This window comes from Bison bison, unplaced genomic scaffold, assembly GCF_000754665.1.
Source record: "Bison bison bison isolate TAMUID 2011002044 unplaced genomic scaffold, Bison_UMD1.0 scf7180017864382, whole genome shotgun sequence".
Lineage (NCBI taxonomy): Eukaryota > Metazoa > Chordata > Mammalia > Artiodactyla > Bovidae > Bison > Bison bison.
Genome location: NW_011494954.1, coordinates 3,735,992 through 3,742,337, shown reverse-complemented (window position 1 = coordinate 3,742,337; position 6,346 = coordinate 3,735,992). Strand labels below are relative to the sequence as shown.

The following is a 6,346-nucleotide window of genomic DNA, read 5'->3' as shown; positions in this document are numbered from 1 at the left end:
GGTCCGCTTTAGCCAGCATTTCTGCAGTGGGTCTCTGTCCACACTGTCTTGCAGTGCCCCTCCACCAGGCCTGAGCTCCATGCAGTTCAACAAGGGCCCTCCTGCAGGCTCTCTGGCAGAGGTCAAGAACTGGCTCCTGTAGGAACACGACCCTCAGGAGGAGGTGGAGCTCAGAAGCTGGACTGAGGGACTCATCGGCCTGTCCATCGGCCTGACTTCCACAAGGCTCTGAAGAATGGGATCATCTTGTGCAGAAACACAAACAGACTCACAGACATAGAAAACAATCTTATTGTTGCCAAAGGGGAAAGGTGGGGGAGGGATAAATGAGAAGTTTGGGATTAACAGTTACAAACTACTGTATACAAAATAGATAAACAACAAAGATCTGTATAGCATAGGGAACTATGCTCAGTATCTTATAATAACCTATAATGGACAAAAACCTGAAAAAGAATATATTATATATATTTGTATAATTGAATCACTTGATTCTGTACACTTGATACTAACATAACATTGTAAATTAACTGTATTGCAATTAAAAACACTAATTGTAGTATATACTTTGAAAAAAGAAAATTAAAGTATGAGAATGAATCAAATCATCCAGGATGTGAGAGTGTTGACAGAGAAGTGCATGCAGGTTTGTTATGGTTCCTTTTTTATAAGCAAGAGTAGTCAGCTCTCATTGACTTAAAGAACAGCAATGTGTTACATGGATATCAACAGGGAAACTGGAAGTAAACTTGTCCAAGAGTCAAGGGAGAAGGGGCCTAGTCAAGCTCCTGTTACTGGAATAGTTTGCTTAGGTCACATGCCCTAACTGCTTTAGGATATACATTGTCCTGCTTCTGGATTCAAAGTCCTTGGTCCAATTCTAAAAATGGAGAGTTCCCCCTAATGCCAGAGCATAAATTCCTGACACTCTGGTACAGCCAAATAAATATTAAAAAAAAATTTAAAAAAAAGGAAAAGGCAAAAAAGTGGTCAGTTTTATCTCAGTTTTGCTCTTTGAGATAGTCAGAAATCTATGCTGGCCCCCTCTGACCTATATCATTGTGTTACTGACTCCTTCTGAGTGCAAGAGAGGTCTGAAAATGATGGACTGTCACTTCCATGATTAATTTCTTGGCTTTAAAACAGAGATTATCTTCACTGGGTGGGCTCCATACAATCAAGTAAACCCTTAAAAGAAAGGGGCTCTCTCTGAAGAAGATTTGACACAAGGGAGATTCTGCTGCTGGCCTGGAGGATTCTGTTGCCACCATGTCAAGTAAGCCTCTGATGAGTGAGAAGACCATTGGCAAGAAACTTGGAGCAACCTTTTGGAGCTTAGAGTGGCCTCACGCTGGCAAAGAATAGGGGGCCTGAGTGTTACACTTTCTCAGAACTGAATTCTGCCATTACCTGAAAGAGCTTTCCCAGAGAAAGAGGAGACCAATGCTGGCCAACACCTTAGTGAGAGACCCTGAGGAGAGAATCCAGTTGAGCCATGCTGGTCTCCTGATCCATGGAAACTGTATGATAATAAATGTGAGTTGTTTCAAAGCCTCTAAGTTTATGGTATTTGTTACAAGCAAGAAACAACAGAAGTTTTGTTTCTAAGACATTCAGTTTTGATTGTGCCACCCCTTGCTCTCAGAGTGTGAATGTTGTCTTTCTGATAAAAATTCAAGTTAAATAAGACTTTTTAGAACCCTGTGCTTCCCTGGTGGCTCAGATGGTAAAGAGTTTGCTTACAATACAGGAGACCTGGGTTCAGTCCCTGGGTTGGGAAGATCCCCTGGAAAAGGGAAAGGCTACCCACTCCAGTATTCTTGCCTGGAGAATTCAGTGGACAGAGGAGCCTGGTTGGCTACAGTCCATGGGGTTGCAAAGAGTTAGACCCTTCTGAGTGACTAACACTTTAAAACCCTGATCATCTCTCTAGCCTTGTTGCCTGCCAATCTGATGTCACTCCATTCCAGTCAGACTAAAATAATTGGAGGTCTCATAACACTGCACTCTCTCTTGCTTCACTTCTTCCTTGTAATTCCTGTCTCAATCTAAACTTCGATCTTTTAGCAAGTGTTTTACTAGTGCCCTAAGACTAGTAGGGCTTTCCTGGTGGCTCAGAGGGTACAGCGTCTGTCTACAATGCGGGCGACCCGGGTTCAATTCCTGGGTCGGGATGATCCCCTGGAAAAAGAAATGGCTACCCACTCCAGTATTCTTGCCTGGAGAGTCCCATGGATGGAGGAGCCTGGTAGGCTACAGTCCACAGAGTTGCAAAGAGTCGGACAAGACTGAGCGACTTCACTTCACTTAAGACTAGTAGGGTGAGGCCACCATTATCCTGGTCCCCAGACAATCTAATTCTTATTCCTCCGTTAGGTAGGTAGAATAGGGAAAAGGAGTCCAAAATGGCGGTGGCTAAAAGACAAGAAGGGGAAAAGCCCACGAAAATAGAACAAAGGAAGGACCAAGGACCGGAGTGAGGACCTCAGGTAAAACAAACAGCACTCCTGGCTGGCCCAATTTACATAAGACAGGCCCAGGGAGAGAAAAACATATAAAAAGAGGAGCCAAATCTAGCTCTCTCTCTCTCTCCCACGTACTGGGGCACTTTCTCTTCGCGTCTTTGGATCGACATGCCCTCACGCCTCGAAGATGGATTTTTCTGCTATCTTCCAAATACAATAGAGATATAACACTGAGCTGTAAGACTGATTTGTCTAAGAGCTATAACATGGTCCATTCGAGACCTGAGAGCTATAACACGGTCTGTCCAAGACCTGAGAGCTATGACACAGCAAGGGGGCTTTAATGTCCGTCATTCCAAATCTTTGTTGTGATGAGACAAAGAACCGAGGAGCATACACTTGCGTGACGTCTACAGTGCCGTGACTTGGATTTAACCTGGCTGAAACAACCTGCAGAGGCCAAGCACAGCAGGAGCCCAACTCAGCGAAGCTCCCGCGGTAGAAGCAGAACGCAAAGAAAACCCAGAGCAGGGGAAGGCCCATCGTGCTGGAAACCGGGACAGTGAAAAACAAACTCAGCAGAAAGCTCACAAAGCTCAGTCTCAGATTCCAGAAGACCTCCAGTTAAGGTAGGAGGTCCTCACTCCTATGGCTGGAGGGACATGCCTAATGAAATCTTAATTCCTTTACAATCTCTCATTTCTTGTTTCCTTGAACCTCCCGCGAACAGGCGGGCAGCAGTGGGCACAACTGAGGGACTCTGGAGAGGCTACTCCTCAGCATGTCCCAAAGGCGCTATCTGCTGAGCCCCAGTAGCTGTGACACGTCGAGGGGGCTTTAATGTCCGTCACTCCAAATCTTTGTTGTGACAAGACAAAAACTGAGGAATATACACTCGCGTGACACCTCCTGTAGCCCTTGGCACACTGACAAAACTGTCGGTTTACCTGCCTGCCTCCCTGAGTACAAGGCATGGTCTCTGAGGGCGGAGGTTTTATCTTACTCAGCATTTTGCTTTCCAGGGTCTAAGTTCATGTTGAATGAATGAACTTGTAAATGGGAAAAGAGAATGCGCACTGCCTTACATATGCATTCAGGAAAAGCCCAATCATAATCTGTTCGTTTCCGTGCAGAGAGTCTGGGTTTTGAATACCAGCTGACTGCACCACTCTATCAGTTCAATCACTTTGGGCGAAGTCTCTGAAGTTTCATTTTCATACTTTTAGAAATATGGATGCTAGTAAAGTTTACTGTATAAGATTGAAGAAACTAGGGAAATGTATGTAGCCCCATAGATCAGTGCCAAACAGATAGTTAAATGAACAAAAAATTTTAAACTATTAGTTTTATTGTAATTTCTTATTAATAATTGCATTTCATGCATGCCTAGATGTGGGCTACTGAGGGGACCAAACATCTTTGCACCTTTTTCTTGTGCTGAGCAGATCTCTCTGTCTCTTTTTTCTTTAGGGAAAAAGAAACTTAACAGCAGTTGGCTTGCTGTTTCCTGCTCATTTGCTGCTTTGAGTTTCACTTTCCTTTTTCAGGAACAGGAAGCCACTGATCTCAACAGAACCTTTAGTCTCCAAACTCTGGCTAGTCCATAAGTGTGACAGAGCAGTTAACACTCCATTAAGCCTTGTCCCATTCTGAAAAGCTGGTAAGTGACTTGCTGCCATCCAACGTTTCCTAACTGTGGGCAAAGAAATTTGTTTGTTTTTCTTTCTTTGAAGAAGACTTTCAAGTGAAATTGCTACTAAGATCATGCTTTTTGCTTTTGTTGGTTTTGTTTTTTAATGAATATTTCAAATACAGGGAATACAGAGAATACATAAACTTTACTGTAATCTTATGCAGTTCTGGTTTTTTAAATGATTTGCTTTATTAATAAGAATAGTTTTTTCTTGAAAACTTCAAGGCATTACAGATCTCACTGAAATTATTGATGAATCTCTCTTACATTTTCTTCACTTCCCTTACTTCCTAGAGAGAAACTGTACCCAGACTTTGTCATAAATTATTGTCATGCTTGTTTTTATGCTCTTTTACTGTATATATGTGTGTATTTAAATGACCTCCAGTATTGCTTTGTAAATTAACAGTTTATTTATGGTATCATACTAAGATTCTCATTCTCCACTTGTTTCTTTCCAGTCAATATGAATTCTTTGAGATTTATCTGCGTTAAGACAAATATGTCTAATTCAGGTAGTTCAATGCTCTTTAGTATTTCCTTTTATGAGTATGCAAAAACTTGTACATCCAATCTTCTAACATTACCATAAACAATGATGCTATGCACATTGTTTCCAAAATGATGCATGGCCATCAGGACAATGTAAATATTCTTGAATTGCTATATCCTGGTCATCTGTTTCACTGAACTTTTGTTTGATGTGAAGTGATATCCCATTGTTGTTTAATTTACAGTTTCTTGTCACTAGAATTCTTGAACATTTTTTCATATAGTCCATTAAATGGACTTATAGTCCATTTAAGTTACTTCCACTTGTGAATTTCTTGTTCACATACTTTGACTACTTTTCTATTAGGTTGTTTGTGGTTTCTTTATTGTTCATAGGTGGGATAGTATTTGTAAGATATATGATGTTTTAAGGTTGCATTTGTTGTACCTTTTATTGTAAGATATTTTAAGTTTTAGTGTAGTTAAATTTATTTTTCTTTCCTTTATAGTTTGTACTATTGGTATCTTATTTTAGAAATCCTTCCCAAAGCAAAGGTTGTAATGACAATATCTCATACTTCCTTCTAAAATTTTTTCACATTTAGTGCTTCATATCAACTGAAATTTACTTTTGAAAATGTTATGAGATTATGAGGATGATATGACTTAATTAAAAATTGTTTTCCTATAGAGCTATTACCTCCCCTTCAAGCTGAGTAAACAGTTGTGTTAAGTTTGTATTTGGTTTAGGTTGTTCTTAGTTTCTCTTTCTGCTTTATCTCATGTTTATTTCTTTGAAATTGTACCCAGCAGTAAAGTCTCCACATGTAAACTTGGCATTCAGCTTTGTTTTCCAGGGCACCCCAGCTATGAAAGTGGGTCAGTCTCAGGGCTCTTGACTATCTTAATGCCATGGTCACATTTTCCTAATTATCGTAATTTTATATAATTCTTAACTTGTTCATCTTTAAAACTCTCTTGGCTATTCTTTGTTCCTTGAGATATCATGGGAACTTTCAGATTATCTTCTTACATTCAATCGAAAGAATGTTCTTGGGCTTTTGATCACCCTTGCACTGAACTGAAAGATACATTTTGGAGGAACTGACAATTTTTAAGAAGGCTTTTGTCATCTAAGAAAATTGGATAGGTATTCATTTATTTGGGTCATTTTTCATGTCCTTTATAACATTCTTCTTGTAATTATCTCTACAGAAGTTGTTTGTAGCTTTAAAAATTTTTTCTTCCAGGTACATTATTTTATTTGCTGCTTTTGTGAATAAATTTTAAAAATCCACTTCTTTTTTTTCTTTAGGCTTGTTAATATTTTGCTGAAGATTTTAAAAAATATTTATTTATTTTTAATTGCTTGATGATTGGCTTACAGTATTACACCTGTATTTAGGAGTGAGACTAGCTTGCAGTGTTCCTGCTTGCAATGCCATTGTAATGTGTTGGTCTATATTCTCTTGAAGTGTTTTTTTAAGATTCTAATGTTTAGCACTCAAAGTTTGGTTTGGTTATTGGACCCACTTATCTTTGCAATTTATTTGTGGGAAGTCTTTAATGGTGAGTTTTGTTTTTTAGAATAGCTATGGGACTATTCTTTTTTTTTTTTTTCCTATTTATTTTCATGCAGTTTTGGTAAGTTTTTCTCAGAATTGGCCCATTTCAAATTTGCCTGTTTTCAAATTTA

At 39.4% G+C, this 6,346-nt stretch overlaps 1 protein-coding gene across 1 annotated transcript in view; it reads left to right on the top strand.

The window, feature by feature from the left end:
* The first annotated feature begins 4,021 nt into the window (after positions 1-4,021).
* The window catches only part of IFI44L (interferon-induced protein 44-like), an 18,261-nt gene continuing 15,936 nt past the window's right edge, over positions 4,022-6,346 (top strand). Inside the window, exon 1 of the mRNA XM_010857572.1 lies at positions 4,022-4,125. The gene's annotated coding sequence lies outside the window, so the exon portion shown is untranslated. The remainder of the gene's footprint in view (positions 4,126-6,346) is intronic.